This window comes from Tribolium madens, unplaced genomic scaffold (assembly GCF_015345945.1).
Source record: "Tribolium madens isolate multiple individuals breed KSU strain unplaced genomic scaffold, Tmad_KSU_1.1 Scaffold_97;HRSCAF=244;Tcas5.2_LG3a, whole genome shotgun sequence".
Lineage (NCBI taxonomy): Eukaryota > Metazoa > Arthropoda > Insecta > Coleoptera > Tenebrionidae > Tribolium > Tribolium madens.
This window is the reverse complement of record NW_025401069.1, coordinates 5531434-5543579: the sequence shown is the minus strand read 5'-3', so window position 1 is coordinate 5543579 and position 12146 is coordinate 5531434. Positions and strand designations below refer to the sequence as shown.

The following is a 12146-nucleotide window of genomic DNA, read 5'->3' as shown; positions in this document are numbered from 1 at the left end:
TTTATTCATGGTAATTTTTGGATGTTGGCAGTTCTAGTTTTTTATTTAATTAATAAAAAATGGCATTCAGCAAAAAAATTTAGAAATGAAAACACAAAAACGGGAACAAATTGAGTATCGCGAACAGTTTTTGGAAATTTGAAGACGAAAAGTCAGAAAAAGACTACCGCTAAAATTTAGACACAATTTGTAATGTAAATTTGCTAAACATTCTCTAATTTTTAGTAAGAAATAAATGAGAATACAACATAAACATCAAAGAGAAAAAAACGTAATTAAATTAGTAGGATTGTTTGCAACGTTTTTGAAGAACGAGTTGAAGAAGTAACAATTTTGAAACTAAAGCCGAAGGAGAATTTAGAAAATGCATCAACTTTGAGCTCATATTAATAAATTACACAAAAATTTATTACCGATTTTCATAAAACCTGCTTGTTTGTACCTTTTACAAAATAACTTTTTTCTAAATAGACACTCTTTTTATTAAAGATTTTGTAGTAAGAAGCTCATTATTGTCCACAAAATTACCTTCTTTTTTCTTCATTTAATAATAAATATAATGCAATTAGTGCAATATTATTACGATCCATCACTGAACTATGTACCTATTATTAACTTTACACGATAACAATAATTATAAGAGAACAAAAATTAGCATCACTGGCGAAATATGGAGAGAAGTACTTATAATAAATTATTGAGGAGTGACATTGTTACTATGACAATATATCGTTATAGAGACTATAAGTCTTTACGGTCAGCAAATTTCTCGCCATAACTTTATAGAGACTTTAAGCTTATAGAATTTTAGGTATAGAGAAATATTTCCTTAGAGAATTCGATTTTTACTTATAGTCGATAGCTTAAAGAGTTACAGCGCTATAGCACGTATTTTTTTTACAGAATAGCACCATAAGTCGGTTATATTGAATAGTATAGAGCTATAGTTTTTACATATTCTGTCTTTACATTATTCAGCCTAGCAAATTTTATTGACCACAGACCACTTTGATTGCAAATTTTGGTGGCGCATGGCATATAATAATTTGATCTTTTATTTGATTCTAAATTAGATCTCAAAAAATCAAGTTAAATTTTTCGTAAATTCGTATTTGAAATCTCATATCCCCAATTTGAAATAGAAAATTATTGTTTTGTAATATGCTGTCTACATGACATTGCTTTACACTTTTCATAATTTGACCCTAATTTGTCAATTTGATATTGCGTGGAAAGTTATTGTGGAATAATTTTGGAAATGAAACTAAGTACTTACCTACTAGTTGTACTACTATAGAAATCCTTATACATCATATCATTTATGATATTTTATGTTTGTGTTTTGTGAATGGATACAAAAACTGATAAAGGTTGTATGTATTTAAGCCATTTTCCAAATTTGTATTAACGATTAACACTTTTTAATTAGACATTTAAGTACTTATTTTTTTTTTAATATAAAACCAAAAATTTTTCAAATATTTAATACATATTGCGAATTTTTCAACAAAATTTTACAGCCTAATGATTGAGTTGTTGTTACATTGTTATATGAAAAAAGGCTATTAATTGATTTTCATGAATATTGTTACGTTTTATCAAAAAGGTATGACTTGTTTGTTTTAAGAGGAAACTGAATGGTTTAAAAATAGATACGAATAGATATTTGCGATACTATCGAGATAAACATAATTATTGCAATAACTTTTACGCGAACATCCGTTTTGCATCTAATATCATATAGTGTAAACTAGATTATACGAAAAGATAAAATTTTATTTTGTTGTGAAAAACACTTCGTTTTTTGTCGTCACAAATATCATGGGTAAGAACAAAATACACAATTAAAAAACAGTTTTCGACTAATATCACTAGGAAGCACATTAATGTATTATCATCACATTATTGATTTCTCGAGTGTAGATTATAGGAGTGATGCGATAATGTTTTAATAAAGATACGAGTAAAATAAAATTCATTCCGCTTGTGTCTAAAGTACTCTTAGAATTATAGGAAATTTATAAGATTTTAGCTTAAATACGGAAATCGTTATTGTATAATACAAAGGTTTATAAAAGAACATACATTAAAAGTATTGTGAAAATTTTATGAACCAATTTAACTGTTTTTGAACACAGGTTAAATATTGATTAAAACCATTTTTTTTTAAATCATCATACACAATATTTTCGAGAACATTACTAAATATTTTTCCTTCTACTTACTCTCTTTAGATAGATAGATTATAGTAAATGTTTTGACATTTTATTAAACGTACTATTTTGAGATATGCCCATCAAAACACTCTATGTAAATATATACATACGTTCTTTTATAAACACCCTATAGTCAACTGAATTCGTATGGGATGGTTAGGATTTTTTAACTTTTCGATGAGCTATTATTATTATTCAACAGGAAATGACATTTACATTTTCATACTTTTATGATCATTTCGATATCTCTCATTCGTACTATAATATTTAACTTACCGGACTTGAAACGTAAATTACTATTATGAACTTTATTATTTTTAGCGAACTATTACACTAATTTCATAGATTTAGGGCATGAGTTAATTATACAGATTACAAAATTTGGTAAAATGTAGATGAAATCGGGTCAGTAATTTCTTAATAACATTTTCCGACTAGCATGTTGTCCTTGCTTCTATTATTGTTGAAAGTAATAAGTCACTAATAACGGAGTAAAACTCGTACTTTTATAACTCGGTTTTTACGAGATTGCAAAAACCACCCTTTTATTTATTCGTTTTAGATTTATAGGCGCAGAGCATGAAACATTTTTTATTAAGAATAATTGATGAACACGAGGGTTGCTACCATGTAACTGATCGTTATTATTTTCTTCACGTTAGGATATTAAATCAATTCTTGTTTGCGTTTATTTAATAATATTACATGTATTGCTTTTACCTATAATAAAGTATTTACCAGATTTAAAATATAGCTTCCAGCTCTGGTTGTATAAAAAGTTTTACCTTTCCAAAAATTTGATATTTCAAAATATTAATCGGTTTTGAAAAAAGGCATTGTATCATATCTAAAAGTATTTTTTTAAACGCTCCCGAAAATTGCTGTTTTAGGGACTTATATGACTCCCTAAAATAAGTCTTTTCCGGACTCAATAAAATAGTACGTAAAATGGTTGGTTTGGGTACCCCGTACCTAAAATACAGTTTTTCCGGATGAAAAAATAAATTTGGTTACTGTGGTGGCGAAATTTTTTTAGTTAATAAGAGGTGTGAATTTATTTAGTGGAAGCTTTAACAAAAAAATGTTTTATTTTTCGACACTCTCAAAATTTACGGTTTTTCTCCCGTGTAAGGAAGTTTTGGCATTTCTCAATACGAAACGTCAGATTATTTTTAACAGATTTAAAGCAACTTTAAGCCTTGTTGAGTCTAATTCGAAAATGTTGTATTCAACACGTTTGAGTGTAAATCGGACGCTTTATTCCAACGTTTTTGCGGACGAATCGTTGTTGTTTTCGGACGAGGCGAAGCCGAGTATTTAGGTACTTGTAACAAAGTAACTATTAATAACTACCTAATAAATAACCCATTTTGTGATGCTTGTCCTTGAAATATGTTAACGTGGAAGATGGTATACAGAACAAAGTTTTGAAATAAAACCATTAAATTCGTTGCCACGTTTCGATACCTTTATTATATCTTTTTCAGGCGAAGAATTTTCGTTGGCTGAACATGAGAGGCATGGCACAGTCAAAAGGTAAAGGTATTGAAACGTCGCGACGAATTTAATGGTTTTATTTCAGAACTTTGTCGTGTTTACCATCTTCCACGAAATCAGGTTAACTACTAAATAACTACACTTGTAACAAAAATAACTATTAATATATGCTTTTCCGAAAATTTTTGTGTGTAATATGAGTATGTAAGTTGGAAGAATTATAAAAAACAGTTAATTTAATTTGAAAAAGTAGGCCACCTGTAGAACCGACGCCTAGTTTAGCACAAGGCGTAAGTCCTGAAATCACCGACGTAATTGTGTTATGATGTCTATGATTGATGATACTTTTAGTTTTTTATGAGTGAATAAGACCTGCACCTTTTCCTTTTCCGCACAACAAAGAATACATACCCTATTAATTTTAATTGATCGTAGAGATCAAAGTGGAAAACCGTCGGGGATGTTAGTTATATCGCGTGTTTTAGATTTTGCAATATGGTAGGTGCTCGCCAACGGCGGGTATAATGATGGAGGCAATATCTGGGCCGGATATAAATCAACTAGCCGCTCCTCGAGTCCTCGACACCACCGCAATACGCCACTGTTTGCTGGGTTGCGGCTGGTCCTGGCTTTTCAAGGATAATAATTTCTAAAGTTTTTTTATACACTGAAACTGACCAGGAAAAATAGCAATAGCAATGTTTAGTGAAAAATACTCCTATTTGATTTTTTTTAAGATCAGTTTAATGTTCTTTCCATGACAGAATTAGATTATGAAAGTCGTTATACTTTGAGAAAAAAATAGCAGTTTTCAAAATTTAAAATATCTTTATATAAAAATGTTTGCTTGACAAATATGTATTTTAATTTATGGTTTCAGTTTAAATAAATAGTTTGAGATAAATTTGTTTTGTATTAATTAGGAAGTTTTAGAAAGGTAAATACTTTAACTTGAAAGGTGTGCAGAGGATATATCAATAAAACAATTATTTACGCATCACTGCTTGCACATGTTGTTTAGATCAATTGAGGAAATGCCTTTGATTTTATAATTAAAGTTGTTTAACCGTTTGTCTTCTTCTGTTGTTTACGAAATGATTTTTAAATGCAGTTATTTTGGACAGCTGAATACTATGGTGATTTTTTATATTTCTCTTTGCTGTGATTATTATCTCACGGTTCGTTAAAGCCGAACTGTTATAGTTCATCACAAGGCAGACTGTATAGAGAATTCGGAAGCGACCGGTGTCTTGGCTCTATGCTTCAGAAAATCAGCATTTACTTGGTCCATTAGTTTAAAACAAAAGAAGAGCGGTCCAGGTTGGAGTGGTTTGCTGTAAGCTGCGGTTTCATGGGCTGGTGGCGCCGCTTTCGGCGAGTGCCACAATCATGGTTAAGCTCCTTCAATTCTTATTATAAGGCAGGTGTTTCGTTTTCTATACTCTCTGTAATCGTTTTGCGTTTTGAATTTGGATTGGAGTACCTATGATGTGTTATCAAAGAGCAAACAGTGTCAAGTTTATGAGGAATTGGTTGACGACAATGCAGAAAACGCGTAGCTAATTTTCAGAGAAAAAAGGCGTGTTTGAAGCTGCTTCTCGAAAATATTTCATATTGAGTTTTCGGTTAACATAGGTAATTTCACTGGAAACATTTAACTACATAATGTTTGCAATAATTATTATTAAGTTGCGACATTCTGCATTTTGGTATCGTAAAAATGTTTAACTTTTGAAACTCGGAAACGAATATAAATTAATTACTGTGATTTTAAGTTGAAAAGTATTGTTGAAATTGTTCTCATATTATTATATTAGTGTGCATGGAAGTAGTCGTTGACAGCATTGATTTTAAGGTGGCAAGTATGAGAAAAATTCAAATAATCCTAACTTCAATCTTCCCTAAAATTATTTTTCAAATAAATGTGTACCCCTGGTAGCAAAAAATAATTAAAATTAACAACGTAATTAACATAGGGTAGCAAACATAAAGATTTTTAACATTATTGTTGTGTTTAATTTTGTTTTAAATGACATAAATGACACTTTTTTATAGTGAATCGGCCTTTAAAATAAAGACGAATTTAGACTTATTCAACCTACTTGACGCACATTAGAATACTTTTAAATAGTTCTAAAAATTATTATTCATTTTACCGCTATAAATAGCAAGGGTTAACATTCACAGATATAAATTGTAATTTTAATTTTGTCGAGTTTTATGAGTCAACATATTTGAACATGAGAACTGAAAAGTATATCTGCTAAATTAAAACGAATTCGTTTAGTGTAAATCGGTCGTAAATCTTTGAAAATAACGTTAGTTTTTGGAACAATAACGCGAAAATATGTAATTATCAGAAAGTAAATCGTTATTATTTTCGTGTCACAAAAACAGTATTTATTAGTTATTTGTTACTATCTCGACTTTAATGTTTGGAAAAGTGCTACTTTATGGGCTCTTTCGTATACTTTACGAACGATTTCAGAAACAAAAAAGTACACATTTTTAGAGAAATTAAAAAAAAGTAATAAGTGGTAAATTGAGGGTAACTGGGCGGTTTTAAAAATAAAATGGTTGAAGGTAACACAGTCACTTTTCCAAATTGTAAAAAAATAGCTTTAGTTGTTTCATGAACGAGAGGGGACTATTTCTTTGAAACGTTTGTGGAGAGCGGAATGTAAATTTCGTTATTATTATTATTATATTTTAAAATTGAGGTGCTATTTAACATGCAGACTCGAGTGTAGTAAAGATTTAAAATACATTTTTGTAGATTTCACCCATCTGCTGGTTGGAACGCACCTGATAAGAAAGAATGCGTGTTTAAGATAGTTGCGAAAATTGTAGGGCTCATTATTGAGCGGAAGGTTCAGTAATTATTGCTATTGAGTCGAACTACATTTCGGTGCTTACATGATAATTAACGTCCATTTGGTTCGTTAAAAAATTGAAGTGTTTACCCGTTTTGCGCCTTTTTAACTAAAAATAATAGTAATAACGAATTGTCTTCCCGATTGCGTGGGATAAAGTCCGGCGTTTCAGCCATTGAGTGCGTGCACATTCCCATGAACGGTGGCAAGGACCTGACGATTATGCGAGTGCTCGACTTCACCCCTTATTAATCGTGCGAGTGGTGGAGGGAACCGGCTATTGATAAGTCACGACACCAATATGCAATGCAAATAAAAAAGGAAAAATATTAAGTCGTACGATTTACGTATTACGTCTACTACGAGTATACGAGGTCGAATGTTTTGGAGTCATAGACAGGAATTTTGTATTTAATTTTATTTCATGACAATGTTTAAGTGCATGCTAAATGTGATAATACATCTGTAAGTGGTATAATGCGGTATAATTCTTTAAATATTTATGATGCAAGCAAGTCATTACCCAATTATGCTAAAGAAGTAGTAGTACTTTATGTTATGTCGTGAAGGAAATTTCTACAATTATCATTATCACACGCTGAATCTTCCGTATTAATTATTATGATTACATGTCCTAATTAGTTTTTTTTTTCATTTCCAGAGAATCGACAAGACCATGGCGAGCACATCACTGCATCATTACGAGGTATATTCGTTCTTTTATAATCACTTTCATATGTAGCAACAGAATTGTAATCTTAACTTATTAGTCGTAAACGACATGCAAATTAGGTATCTATAGATTTTGTGATTATTACATAGTTGCTTAAGCTCATATTTACCTGAAGAACAACAAAATAATATCACACTTTTATGAAAACTGGTACTCAGGAATAAATGCAAGTCAAACGAACTAAAAAAAATAGATAAATTATAATTTTAGTAGTATAACAAATCAAACAAAGAGCCTAAGCTGCTTTGTTTTCGATTTGAGCAGTTAAAATCTACTCGTAATTGTACTTCAATTATTTAAAGTACATACTCGTTGCTTTTGTCACCACAAGTTTGAGAAAAAAAAAAACACTCAAAAACGCTATTAGAAATTATCAATTTGAGGATTGGTGGTAAGTCATGTGATTGTATTTAATGCGTCAACTTAATATAAAGGAAATACTTTATGAAAACTTTATGATTGTTCTAAGAATTTCAGTGTGTACAGTGTGCGGCAAAATTATAAAATAATCTTATTTCATAAAACTGAAAATATTTTGTTTTGACCAAAAAGCACGAACAGGTCAATTTTCTTTTTAAAAAAACAATACGGAATATTTAATAATTTGGTGTTGCCATTTCGACAATTATAACAGATCTATCGAATTGGCTAAAAAATTAAGGGTTTTTTACGGAAGATGTTCAAAGTGCCCTCTTTCCCTTTCCATGCAGGCCGACATCGTCGTCTGAAGGATATTCGAACTCTTTCTAAAATTCCCACATGATTGGCTTAGATTTGTTAGCATTGCTGTGCTCCTCGAGGCTATTTACTGGGGACTATGATAAAAAAAAATGAATCTCCGAAGCCGTTACTTTGTGGAATTATGTTTATTAAGACTTTTGTGTTTATCTTGGTGAATACTATTACCTCCTCAATCGTTTTTATTTACACCCTGTATACATTAAAGCTTGCTTTTTAAGTTTAAAAGGTATTTTTAATATAGTACTTTATTTTCTTTGCTTTTACAATGCAATTTGTAAATATTTTTGTGGCAAAAACGTTGTAAAAAATTCATATTGTTCATTAGTTTGCTACAAATGAATGAATGAGTCGTTTATAATAATATGCAATGCATAGGTGTCGGCGTCGAAGTACAGCAAGAACGTACACAGACGGTATGAATGAGTCATTCACGGGCTAGCCGACAGTGGATACCGGAGTGGATGCAGGATAGTGGGCTTCGCACACTCATCAACAGTCCGGTGCACGACTCGCGAGGATATCCGCCGCCCAACTCTTTTAGGTCACGTGCTGGCAATCACCACTTGATGCCGTATTGCTCGTTGTTGTTTAAAGAACAACACATCTATTAGACTTCTTCTATTCTGTTGTGCTCTTTCAATACATCATTTTATTCAATTGGTAAAGATTTGTCGAACATACCAACTTCTGAAATCATCCTGTTTGTTCCCAACTAGTTATTTTCGTCTTTAACGAGTACATACCGCAAAAAACTACACATGAAAGTAGTTTAAATTATGAATGGGAGTTGTAAGCACGTACAGGATGCTAAAGCATGATGAAATGTTGATTAATGAAGCTATTGTATTCTTGTAGTAAATGGATAAATTTCCTCTATTGATTTTTGCACGTTCTGATGAATCACGGTTCCTTCATTTTATGATTTCAGCTATTTCAATTTTTCTAGGAATATTTCTTAGAGGGCTGAGAAAGTTTTCATTGCTATGTGTTTACATCTCACTTGGTCTGTCTGTGTATGGTGTATTATGTATTTTTTTCATCAATATCTACTGGTAATTGTTTACTGTACGATTATCGAAAAATTTCGTTTCTACATAACATGACTATACAATGAATTGCATATCTTACGCGCGAATGAGCCAACATAATACCGGTAATAATACGTTCTGTTGTCAGAAAACGGAAGAAGAGGTGTCCATATAAAATCTCCCTTGAATCAGCCAGACGTGCTCTAGGTTCAAGTTAAAACTTGTCCCGAAATCAAATGCGAAATCAAAAGGATCTCACATCACCTGCCTGTTTTAACCGGGGCACGAATTTACAACACCATCGACGTTTGAAAAAGGTATAGAACAGTTTTCATTGAAGGCACGAGTCCTTAGAGACTCCACACCCAAATGATTTTTAAATGAAAGCTTGGTGTTTGCGGATGGATTTAGACGACCATCTAGGTTTCGTAAGCCACTGGTTGTTTAAGATGGGGAATTAGGGTGGCCCACAAACCAAGACATGAAGTGCTGTTGTAGATTTTGAAAGCTGGCGTTGTTCCTTTATGCCAAAATGCACGCCTCTTCCGGTTCGACATAAATCCGAGCTCTCGCTCTTTATTTGTACTTTTTATCATCTCGATATGATGTTGGGTGTATTTCGGCAGATGGTAGACCGTATGTCGAGGTTTAGAAAAAGAAAAATAGAGGAGACTATTGCTATTTTGGATAGAAATTAATTCTTTTACTGAATTTCATCGGATGCGCTTTAATACGCCGAAAACGCCGGATGCGATGTGGACCGGATGGTTTCCTAGACAAGCGGTCTGCTCGCGACTTGCATTTTAACTGGCCATGCACATCGATACCAGCTGGGGCGGACGGCGACAGTCGCGACACATCATAATACCGCTCTTCGCTAAAAATAGCTTTATGCAAGTCCGATAGGGTGGTAACCAAATTTGAAAAATCTTGTCTCTGCTATTACATTGCTGTTTAACGAAAGGATTTGTTATAATGGTATCTCGCGAACTCAGCGTCTGTTAAATTCTCTTGGGCATTACTAATTAGATGTTTCAATGAGCAATGATGGCCGTTTTTTAATTTTTTGGGTCTTTAGCTAATGATTCGAATGTGATTTTGAGTTTGTAATTTGGGATGTTGGTTTTTGTGGATTCGGCTTCTACTTTCGACATACCGCACATGCCACCCTCTGAAATGATGAATGCGAGCAGGTAGACATGAGAATATACAGGAAGACGGAAGATGGTCGCAATGTGCCACGTGTGCACGTGTAGTCGACTTGCATCTGTCTCCCTGCTTACTAATACCCGGTTAGACACTTCAAATTCACTCACATGTGGTTCGCAATTATACATCGGCCCCACATGTTCGCAAGTGTCATTTTCTTAAGATTTTAAGTAAATTATGCAGTTAAGAGTGGAATCGCAAGTTTCTTTTTTCCTCTGTTTATTCATCTATAGGAAATGTCGATTCTATTAAGTTGATTTATAATTACACCTATTGCAAACGATAAAATAAAAACAAAGTAAAATAGTAATGGAACTTATTTTGTTCCGCTTTTTTCTTGGCTGATGAGGGTAACTCATTTAATGGCCATGAATGTCAGACAATTAGTAAACGAATTTCATCGGTGCAACAGAAAAATAACCAATTTGGTTTTGCAATGAAGGTTAGGGTATTGTTCTTGAGGAAGTTGCATGTAATTGGGTTACATTAGCTGATGTCATAACTTGAAAGCTTGCACTTTTTCTCAGTACTGTCTTTTCGAAATTAACAGTTTCTTTGTATTCCTGTCTGGCGCGAATTTAGTTATCTTTATTTATTAAATATTCATAACATAGGAAGGTGTGTTGGTCGGATATACATCACGGTGTGGAGGTGTCTGGCGGCGTCTCCGTGATCTACCTGTTTTCGTATAGATAAGGTGGTTAAAAATTAATTTTTAAAATACTTTTATTATGGCGAAGGTGTGTCACATCACCCGACGGACTGTGAGATAAATATCTAGTAGTTTTTTTAACTATAGTATTGCGGAGGGACGTAAATTGAAAACTAATTGTTTTTCTCTTCTTGTAATCTAAAGCTTCTAATTAAATTACTTCCGAGGGAGTTTTTTTGAAATTGCTCGGTTTTTCCTTATTTTAGAAGTTTTAGGGCGTTTTTTTAATAAATGAGTGTATCGTCTTACGGGAAACCCCACACAGTTGACACGGCTTTTTGTCAGTTTTGACAAATTCTAACTGGATAAATAGGAAGGGAATGTTTTTATTTAACTTTTAGGGTGCGGGGGAATTTTTTTTTATCATTAATGTGCCATGTTTTTAAATTAAAGTTCTGATCATTATTGTCTATGATTTTAAATAAATAGAGACAGAGGCAGAAGATACGAAAATTGCTAATATTGTCAAATCTCACATCTTCTACTTCTACATTACAGAAATTAGAAATTTATAGTATTTTAAAACACGTTGTAGTACCTATTTAAATTAACTTGAATTTTACTAAAATTGGAATAGGCAAAACAAAAGTTTTTCAAAGAAATTAGTTGTACCGCTTTAAAAGCAATTGTACGTAATCCTCTTGCAATAAATCACCGCAATAAAAACAAACGCTTTTTTTTCAAAGTGGATGCAGCTAAAAATATATCACTTTTTGACACATATACGAGTAGTGGTAGATTTTGTGGTTGCTGAGATTGAAATTTTATGTTCCATAACTTATAACTGTTGAAACTGTTATAGAAATGTTGGTATACTCACAGGGGGTAGATTTACGATAATATTTCTTAACACTGTCAAATTTCGTTGTATTGTGGATGAAGAAAGTGAGACGAGCATAACAGTCATAGATAACCTATCTAGATAAGTCCTGTAATCCTTAGATGCACTATCATGTAATCTGTTTGCTAGCCTCTGAATTTTGAGCAGGATATCGAGAAGAATCTACTTATTCACTCTTTACAAGCTGAACGCGTGTCTAACGGTAGGTAAGGTGATAAGCTTTTATACCGTCTTTTTAAGTGGTGGTAAAAAGGGTCCCTAAGGGATACGTGGATTTGTAAACATGAAAATTCATC

At 32.3% G+C, this 12146-nt stretch overlaps 1 protein-coding gene across 1 annotated transcript in view; it reads left to right on the top strand.

Annotated features, from left to right (window-relative positions):
- Positions 1-12146, top strand: part of LOC123015049 (protransforming growth factor alpha-like) — a 76398-nt gene that overhangs the window by 1748 nt on the left and 62504 nt on the right. Inside the window, exon 2 of the mRNA XM_044414480.1 lies at positions 7248-7292. The gene's annotated coding sequence lies outside the window, so the exon portion shown is untranslated. The remainder of the gene's footprint in view (positions 1-7247; positions 7293-12146) is intronic.